The 10689-nt window shown below is 35.0% G+C and overlaps 1 protein-coding gene across 2 annotated transcripts in view; it reads left to right on the top strand.

Annotated features, from left to right (window-relative positions):
- Nucleotides 1–3331: 3331 nt before the first annotated feature.
- The window catches only part of LOC144980885 (diacylglycerol kinase delta-like), a 204945-nt gene continuing 197587 nt past the window's right edge, over nt 3332–10689 (top strand). For both annotated transcript variants that reach the window (XM_078928779.1, XM_078928778.1), the window contains exon 1: nt 3332–3448. The gene's annotated coding sequence lies outside the window, so the exon portion shown is untranslated. The remainder of the gene's footprint in view (nt 3449–10689) is intronic.

Raw genomic sequence — 10689 nt, 5'->3', positions numbered from 1 at the left:
ATTCTCTCACCACACTCAGGTATAAAGTGAGTACCTGGCCGTTAACAGCGTTGTCCCTGTCTGTAAAAAAATTGTAACATCGCCATGTCTCGTTCTAAATGTTAAATGTTGCTGTTGGCCAAGGCCCCTTGTAAAGCGCTTTGAACACATTTAGTGGATATTGCGCTATATAAAAGCTCATTTAAGGGTGCATCTTTTAGTCTGAACTGTTTTAAAATATAATATTTAATTTACTATTTTAATAGCTCAAATAGATCGACAGTATTCGTTGGCTATTTCAAGTGTTCAGTTCAAGTTCCAAGTTCAACGTATTTATCAAAAATTATGAAATTAAGGAGCAGGCCAGTGGAAGATAAAGATCTGAACAAGTGTGTATGAAAGGTGCCAGACAAAGCAAGAAATAAAAATAGAAGGAAAAAAAACATCAAAAAAATCCGTCTATCTCGACTGGGGATCGAACCTCAGACCTTCTGATTACCGACTGATTTTTTGGGATGGTTTTTTCCTTCTATTTGTCTTTCTTGGTTTGTCTTTGTCTCTCTCTCTCTCTCTCTCTCTCTCTCTATATATATATATATATATATATATATATATATATATATATATATATATATATATATATATATATATATAGAGAGAGAGAGAGAGAGAGAGAGAGAGAGAGAGACTAGAATAATCCAAAACATCCTGGCACTTGTGGGGGGCTAGCGGGGATGGAAAATGAATTTTAAAAGAGAAGAAAACACACATGAGAGAAAGATCCTTATCTATGGCCCACTTTTTAGTTCGATCACATTATCCTCCTCATCTGTTTATCTCCCTTTAATTTTTCTTTCGTTTTCTTCTTCTTCTACTCCTTACTTTTCATATATTTTATTTTATAACTATGTTGGGGTTTTTTTTTTTTTTTTTGGTTATATAACTCCGTCTGACGTAAGAAAATAGATGGTTGATATCAAAGACCTATTTATAAAAGGCCAATGGATTAGAGCTATTGTGAATTGTAATTCCAGCAGGTGAAGTCACCACCGCATCAACAGGTGGTACCACTACTACTACGTGTTTAGGTGAACAAGGAATATAGATAGAAGAAGTGTGTGGTTAACTAACTCACCCAGCTGTGCCCGCCCATGATTAACGTGCTGATTGTCCAAAAATAAAGATGTGAAAAAGTGTGTATGAAACAAACAGTGCCAGACAAAGCGAAAACAGAAAAAAGAAAAGAAAAAAAAATAATACATCCAAAAAAAATAAAAAAAAATAAAAGAAATCAGTCTTCCTCGACTCTTTCTCTCTCTCTCTCTCTCTCTCTCTCTCTCTCTCTCTCTCTCTCTCTCTATCTATCTATCTATCTATCTATCTCTCTCTCTCTCTGTATGTGTGTGTGGGGGGGGGGGGGAATGATTTATAAAATGTCTTCTTTGAAGTACCGATCGACAAAATGGGTCACTTTTGAATCAGTGTCAAATCTCGATAAAAAAAAAAGAGATAATTCAGGCTTCACCCGTAGTTCAGAGCCTCAAAGTAAGCTCTAGGGAGTAAAGTTTTTTGTCCAAGAAAAACACAAGATACTAGAAACATGACTCGAACAAATATCCTCCTTGTGTAATGGAAATGCCTTATCCATCTGGCCATCTGGCAATAATCTTACCCGTCATGCAGGCGAATTGAGTTCAAAAATTGAGGACAGCGTGGTATAGTGGTATAGTCTTTGCTTCGTACCGAGCTCAACTACCCGTGTAACGCTGCGTGGACTTGAGCAAAGCGACTCGCTCTATCTTACTTTGTGGCGCTGCACTGCGGCTGAAGCCTGGGTTACTCCAGTCTTCCTTGGAATAGACAAAAAATACAATTTTCCCCGTTGGGATGAATGAAGGGAATTTTTAAATCTTTTTTCCCTTTAATTATTTTTTTAAATATTTTAATGAACATATATATAGAGCAATATCCACTAAACGTGCTCAAAGCGCTTTACATGGATCCCTAGCCGACAGCAACACTTAACATGTAGGAGAGACATGGCGCCTGTCAGACGATATTAATTACATTTTTATTTCCTACAGAGTAACGCCACCAACTGCCAGATACTCATTTTACAACTGAGTCTGAGGAGAGAATGTGAGTAAAGAGCCTTTTCCAAGGACTCAACTATATGCCGCTCAGAGCGGCGGGACTCGAACCCTGGACCTTCCGATCCAAAGACGAGTGCCATACCATTCACTAGACCACATAACCGCACAAAAGAAGAATTTGATTGAAGCAATTTTGTTTCATAGGGGAAAAACGGATACTCGGGAAATAAAGAGCATAATACAAGTGACGGCAATTTCGTGGAAAACGAGTCAATCTGTGTCTAGATCCTTGGAATTCTGTGGGTTTTTTTAAAAACATGTTTTTACAAGTGTCTACAAGTTTCCCGGAGTTTTAAAAGGATTTGAAATTGGAATCGATTCTAGAGTGGTTAACCATTAAGTCGCAGGGTTAACCCTTTCAGCAGCGGCGTGTCTGAATATCTTCCGAACTATTCATGTTTTATTTATTTATTTATTTATTCATGTATTTATATATTTATCGATTCATTTATTTATGTATTTATTTATTTATTTATTTATTTATTTATTTATGTGTGGGTTGTTTTCAGATGAGGTATCGTATGGCATCGTTACGTTTAAGAGCTAATAATATGTTTTAAAAAACTTTAAGTGCTCTTTGTTTTGTTTTGTTTTTTGTTTTAAAAAAAAAATAATTCCAGTTTTTCAAAGTTATATAAACAACCTTCATTACTGTCTAATTTGACAATTTTGAGTAATGTAATTACTATTCCAAATTATTGAATATCTAATACACAAATCAGTGTCATAGTCAATATTCGTAGTAGATATAGGCTATTCGTTTGAAATGTCCAACTTAACCCTCTCCTTTCCAGCTATAGGAAAATCGTCACATACGTTACGATACAACCAACATTATTCTTATTCAAATTTCTTTTTTACATCATGAAATTGAACAGTGTGTTGTAGAGCATGTTTTACTAAAGAAATTATGTATGGCAAGAACTTACTGCTATTGTGTTTGAGTGAAAAAAAATCTATTTTTGTGTTAGTTGGATGTGACGTTTTGGGTAAAATCCTGAAAATGGCTGGGAAGGAGAGGGTTAATGCGTTCGCGAGTTTCAATTAAGTAATTATACAAAATGCAAATAGATAATATCCAATGTCATCATGTTACATTATTCAAGTGTGTAGGCCAATGTGCTTCTCGGGGTAATTAATAGTGTGATTGTCAGACAGAAATAATAATGTTAAATTGAATGTAAGCTTCAATTTAATTACAAAAACAGACCTTACATTCATATTCACATTATTATTTAGTTCTCCGAGCTTCGAGCAGCAACATTTACATTGATTGTCAGACAGGGAACCAAAGTTGATCATTGACAATTTGGCAGGTTAGTTAGTTAGTAGATTCTTACTTTGATTGGTCACAGTTGTTGTTGTTTTTGTTGTTATTGTTTTTATTTCAATGTGAAGTGGTTGTTGTTGTTGTTGTTATTGTAGTTGTTATTGTTCTTATTGATGTTGTTATTATTGCTGTTGTCATTGTTGTTGTTGTTGTTGCTGTTGTTGTTATTGTTGTTGTTATTGTTGTTGTTGTTGCTGTTGTTATTATTATTGTTGTTATTGTTGTTGTTATTGTTGTTGGTTTTGTTATTTTTGTTGTTGTTAATGTCATTTTATTATTGTTGTTATCGTTGATGATGGTGATGATGATGATGATGATGATGATATATCTGAGTAGCTATATTAATGAAGGGAGTGTGAAGGGGATAAGAAAGTTTTCAAGTAGGGAATGTTATCTACTCGATACTCAGAAAACCGCCGTACTTTGGAAAAACTCATATTTAAAAATTTGGCCAGAAAACTCGTCCATCAAGTATCGATCGATTTAAATGACCCTTATATCTACAAAAAACTCTCAAACCTGGGACTTCGCGAAGTCCCAGGTTTGAGAGTTTTTTTGCCAAGATGAGGGTCATTTAAATCGATCGATATTTGAAGGACGAGTTTTCTGGCCAAATTTTTAAATATGGGTTTTTCCAGAGTACGTCAGTATAGTGAATATCCAGATTTACCTTAAGGCTATAATTCCTTTTATTAGAATGGGCCGACGATGATCCATCCACGAGATCCAATACCGTCTTTGTATCCAGACAGGATTTATCGAGAAGAAGATAATCGACAGCATGAGTGGTTACTTTTTTTCTTCCTTTTTTTTAATGGTGTTGTTATTGTTTTTATTCTTGTTATTATTGCTGTCTTTGAAGTTGTTGTTGGTGTCGTCGTTGTTGTGCTAGTTGTTGAAGTTGTTGTTGTTGTTTTTGAAGTTTTTGTTGTCGTTGTTTTTGAAGTTGTTATTGTTGTCGTTGTTTTTGAAGTTGTTATTGTTGTCGTTGTTTTTGAAGTTGTTATTGTTGTCGTTGTTGTTGTTGTTGTTGTTGTTGTTGTTGTTGTTGTTATTATTGTTGTTGTGTTTGTTGTTGTTTTGTTGTTGTTTCAGTTATCGTTTCAATCGTTTTACCAATTAATTAAAATGATGTATGTTTTTTTTTATTGTTTTAGTTATCTGAAGAAGGGATTTGATTCCGGAACGATCCATATTCAATATTTTGATCGTTGTGTGAATGTGCTATATTCATTTTTGTCCAATGGATAGAATGAAATTGACGTCACTCAGGTCTTTGTTATTGTGTTTTTCCATCCACGTTTATGAGTAATCAACCAGACTATAAACGCTCAGGCTAAACACAGTTTTGTGTGTTGGTCCGTTATATTTCCGGATGGCAATGTTGTGGGCTTCTTTGCCAAGCGCATACTGTCTATACTTTTTACAGTCCTCCACAGCTTCTAGCAGCTTAATATTATTTTAATTAAAACGTGGTGTTTATCAAGTAGGGAATTTAAACCAAGATACCGGGCCCATACTCAGTCCAGTGAGTATCAATCACTTTTAGCTTACGGCTATCATTTCTTGTTTGCATCTGAAGGAGGTGACGATCTCAGATTCAATAACTTGAGACAGATCCGTACTGAATTAGATATTATGGTGTAGTTTAGCAATACACGAATATTATTATGTCATCAATGTCCCCAGTGCGGCTGTGTGGTTTTGTGGTATGACACTCGATTTCGGATCGGAAGGTCCTGGGTTCGAGCCTCGCTCGGCGCATAGTTCCGTCCTTGGAAAAGGCTCTTTACTCACATTCTCTCACAATACTCAGGTGTAAATTGAGTACCTGGCCGTTAACAGCGTTGTCTCTGTCCGAAAAAAAATTGTAATATCACCTAACAGGCGTTAAGTCCCGTCCTAAATGTTAAATGTTACTGTTGGTCAGGAACCACTTGTAAAACGTTTTGAGCACGTTTAGTGGATATTGCCTAATATAAAAGCTCATTTTTAAAAATGTTTTTTTTTTTCAAAACGATATTATACCAAGAAAATAGCTCTCTTGTCTTTTCAATTTATTTTGTTTTTTATTTCGTGTTTTTCCCCCTTCTATCACTTTTTTTTTCTTCTTTTTTTTCGTTTGTTCTTTCTTTGGATTTCTTGTTTGTATCTGAAGGAGGTGACGATCTAAGATTCAATAACTTGGGACACATCCGTACTGAATTATATGTTATGGTGTAGTTATAATAATACACGTATATTATTACATCATCAATATCCTCAAAACGATATTATACCAAAGAGTGTGTAGGGTAACGTAGTTACCAAGTGCTCTCACTTCTCTTAACCGCAATGCTATTGTCGCGTGCCAGGCGAGACAGCGAGGTGGGTGTGCTCCGCGTGTATCATGCGCGCTAGGCTTACTGATACAATGAAGAAAATACGAGTAGAAGACGGAAGATGCTTGGCTTCACCAAAAGCAGGAAGTGAGAGCTCTTGGTAACATAACAATCGTTACCTACACGCTCTTTGATTATACGAAGAAAACTTCTCTCTTGTCTTTTCAACAAGAAACTCAAACTCATCCTTCAAATATTGAACGATTCAAATAACCCACATCTTGTCAAAAACTCTCAAATCCGGGACTTCCTTAAATGCCTTCCTTGAGAGTTCGAGAGTTTTTTGACAAGATGAGGTCATTTTAGGCGATAGATATTAATTTGAGGTCGAGTTTTCTAGCCATTTTTAAATGTGATTAAAAAATAAATTAGCATTGATAATGTACAATTCATTACACATGCTCAAAACGCTTTACAATATAACAAGCAGCAACACTTAACGTGTAAGACAAAACATGACGTCTATTATGGGATATTACAATTTTTTTCCGACAGAAACAATGCTGTTATAGGCCAGGTACTCATTTTACACCTGAGTACGGTGAAATAAGGTAAGTAAAGAGCTTGTTTCCGAAGACTATCTAGCTATCGGTCGCTCAGAGCCGGACTCGAACCCAGGTATTTCCGATCCAAATGCGAGTGTCATTATCACAAGAAGAAATTTATTCATTTGGATACATGCTTATTTATTTATACTCTTATTTTTTTTTCTTTATTTGCTAGTTTTGTTTTGTTTTTGTTTTGTTTTTGTTTTGTTTTATGTTTTGTTTTATATGCTTTTTAAGGGTATTTTTTGTGTTTTGTTTTTATATATGTTTGCACTTATCTAGAATACCGTTCCAGACTAGAGGCAGTGGTGCGTGGCATGCAAGTCACGGTGTCTGAATATCACAAAGTTTATATTTATTATCTATCTATATATATATATCCTATTTTACACGATCAGGATTGCTTTCCTTTAATTTCCTCGTGTTATTCTAGGAAAATAAACAATGAATATCGTGCACCAGGTTGCTTTAGGCATTCAGTAAAAGACACGAAGATTGGTTTGTTTTGTTTTGTTTTGGTTTGTTTTGGTTTGGTTTTTTGTTTTGTTTTGTTTGTTTTTTGTTGTTGTTGTTTTTTGGGTTTTTTTTTTCTTTTTGGTATGTTTCTACTTTTAAATGATCACGATTCATTAATGCAGTCTATTTTAGCATAACCGAATCGTGATAATAATAACATATATTATTTCTATAGCGCCAAAGCACCCCCATAAAAGTGCTCTGTAGCGCTTTACAATTAGCTCAAACGCACAATTACAGACACAGACACACACACACATACACACACACACAAACACAAACAATATATATATATATATATATATATCTCCCCTCTCTCTCTCTCTCTCTCTCTCTCTCTCTCTCTCTCTCTCTCTCTCTCTAACATACATAATGCATACACAAAAACACAGACACATACACACAAACATTCCATCAGTCTCTCTCTCTCTCTCTCTCTCTCACACACACACACACACATACACACACAAACACACACACACATACATACATAGAGCCCCACACATATGTATATATATATATAATATTGATATCCGATCCTGGAGAATTGGTATTCACGGACGTGCACTTCTATGCATAAAAAAATAATAAAATCAACACTCGAGTCGTTTCACATTTGTGTAAAAGTTTAACTTTCTTCACAGTGGGTAAGAGTAATATCTTTGAAAAACTTTGGCCGATTGGAATTCTAATTCGACCACTTTATGAAGCTCAACCAGAGGTAATTCAAGTTCAAGGTCAGCTACATTTAACCTTTAATTACTTCTTAATGTTTGATAATGCTAAACATTAAAAAAAAATACTTTTATTTTTTTTTAAATTAATTTTATAGATACAATTTTGGGGAAATTCATTTCAATATGTATGAGTTATTTCAAGTTATTTCCCTTGATTTTATTTTTGTGTAAGTATAGATATTCCTTTTTTAAAGAATATCTTGCGTATCACGCATTTTTAAACACTACTCGAAGAATACTATTTGCTGATGTGGATGTCAATGACAAGCGTGTAAAGTAAAAAGTAAAACTAACAATATTTGATAGGCTTTTCATCCTTTAAAGATTAAGAATAAGATCGAGTAATGGCTCATTGAGAACTGCCATGTCACGAAGAAAAAAAATGATTAAAAAATCTCCCAATGTAATTGAAAAGCAGAATATTTCAGACAACAAAAAGAGTTTATTTGGGGAAGCGTCCTATATGTTGGATAACTCCTCATTACTGAAGTTGTCTGGCCAATGTACCCCAAAAAACACGTCTCAATTGTTTGCGATGAAGGGGGTCCAGGGTGTCCAAATTATTTTTGTAAGACCTCGCGTACCACAGTTGTACATAAGGATTGGCAGCACCAGCGCTTCGTAAAGGCGTGTTCTTTTATATTCATTAATGATGTTCGTCCTGTTTTAACGTTATGTAGTTCTCTGAATGCAGTTTGAGCTAGCATTTTTCTCCTTTTGATATCTTAATTCTCATTAATCAAGTTTCCGAATTTTTTTACTTTCTTGTTAACCACTGTATTTTCTGTTTTGGATTCGTTGACCTTAAGATTCCAATGTTGCAGAGTATTTGATATTATTGGTATGTGCTGCTTCGCCTGGTCAGCTGTATCAAATATGATATCAACATCATCAGCGTAGATCAGTTCGAGGGTAAGGATTTTAGGAATCGGGAGTTTTTGTCTTAATTCTTATTAGTGCTGCTTCCAAATATACAGTAAGAAGAATTGGGCTCAGACTGTCTCCTTGGAGAGTTCCCAGAGATGTTAACAGTGAAACTGTTTCCCCACCAGATGTAAACGTAAGTGTTGTGTTTGCCAGCAGTGATTTTATTAGTCGGATATGATCTTTTTCGAGAAATGAGCTTAATACATTCAAAAGTTTTGTTCTACAGATTTCTATCAAAGGCAGAGCTCATGTCAATGCTCAATAGTGAACTCTTCTTTGTATTTTTCAGTTCTGGCTCTCAACCACCCATGAGCCCATACAATGTCACTGGTACTCCTGTCTTTTTTTAATCCGCTCTATGTCGGTGACAGATATTCCTCCAACTTTGATCTAATTCTGTTGAGTGTTATTACGCTGAGCAGTTTTCTAAGTGTTGAAAGAAGAACAATGGTCTTATAGTTCTAATGGTCCTTTTTTCTTGTTTGGTTTATTCAACAGAATTAGTTTACCGGAGCCGAGATCAAGATGTGCTCTATGTTCGAACATTCCATTAAACATATTAGCAATAGCTACTAGGTGAGGTTCAGTTAGACATTTTAGCTCCTCTGCTTTGATGGTGTCAATTCCCGGGGCCTTGTGATAGTTAAGTTGGTAAATAGCTGCACTAACCTCAAGATCGGATATTGGCTCTTCCAGTCTTGATTTGGGGTATTCGAATGGTTCTATCTGTTGGTCCCTTTTGTACTTATTCTCGGAGAAGTTTTTAACTCTTTCAACCATTTGTTTGTCATCACAGATTACTTTCCCCTCATCATCAGATATTATAAGACGACTTTTTTTTTTGTTTCTGTTTACTTTTTGTAATAGCTTTGAATATTTTCATGCTGTCTGGGGCTGTTTCGATTCCCATTGCCATGTTGTCGATTTGGCTTTTATAATCGACAATAGATTGTGCTTTGATTTTATGCATCACTTGATTTCTCTGTGTTTTCCATTTTCGATTTAGTTCCTCATTGTGGCAACTGTTAATATTAAGTCTAAGTTGCTTTTGTTCTTCCGAAAGTTGTTGACGGATTGGACAAAAGCTCCCTTTGAAATTTGTTGTCTTTGGAAGAGTTTCGTCTCTGATCGAAATGATAGTGTCGATCAATTTCTGGTGTTGTACGGCAGGGTTTGTTTCCGCATAGATTTGTATGAGCTCAAGTTTATTAGTTTGCTTTTGAATGCATTATGTATATCTTCATCTTTTAGTTTTAGGCTAGGAGAATCTGTTGCTGGTTTTGGTCTGGGTTTTAAAAATCTTATTTTACTAACTGACTGATTGAAAGTAGTTACTAACAGTCTATGGTCAGTGTTTACCTTTGTTCCAGAATATGTGATTTCATTGTTCAGGTGTTTTTTGTTTTGTAACGTTCTGGGACAATTACGTAGTCAATTTGATTATAAATCTTCTTTTGGCTTTGAAATAGTTGCCTAAATAGCATTCATCTTCTGATTTCAGGCCTTATCCCCCTTCACTATGACATCTTCTTTTCTATGTTTGTTTATGAGGTTTTCTATTTCAACATAAATTGTTTGTATATATATATATATATATATATATATATATATATATATATATATATATATATCGCTCTCTCTCTCTCTCCCTTGCTCTCTCTCTCTCTCCCTCGCTCTCTCTCGCTCTCTCTCTCTCTCTCTCTCTCTCTCTCTCTCTCTCTCATTAGCTTCGATAACTGTTGATACTGCGGTGGGCATATGAGTGTTGATTATTATGGTGGATCTGTTGTTAATTAATATGTTTGCAGAGTTATTAATTTTTGATTCTGCTAGCCTATCATGAATGATCACGTATGTTTCCAGATGGAGTAGCCATGACTGAGATATTAGAAACCCCAAGTCCCCGCCTGTTTTCGTGTGGAAAGGTTATTAGTCTATCACCTTCCATGATCTGGTCTTTTTCGGGTCGTTTCGTTTCTTGATGGCATACGATATTGAGATTGTATTTCTTTAAATCCTTGATGATATTGGTAGATCTAGTCTTAATTAGAAGATAATTCGAAATTTGAATTGCGATTTTTTGCATTGGGTAATCATAAACGATAAATACATTATGTT

This window comes from Berghia stephanieae, chromosome 10 (assembly GCF_034508935.2).
Source record: "Berghia stephanieae isolate SIO BIC M18660-M18661 chromosome 10, UCSD_Bste_1.3, whole genome shotgun sequence".
NCBI classification, from domain to species: Eukaryota; Metazoa; Mollusca; class Gastropoda; order Nudibranchia; family Aeolidiidae; genus Berghia; species Berghia stephanieae.
The sequence above is the reverse complement of the archived record's forward strand: the minus strand, read 5'-3'. Positions and strand labels throughout refer to the sequence as shown.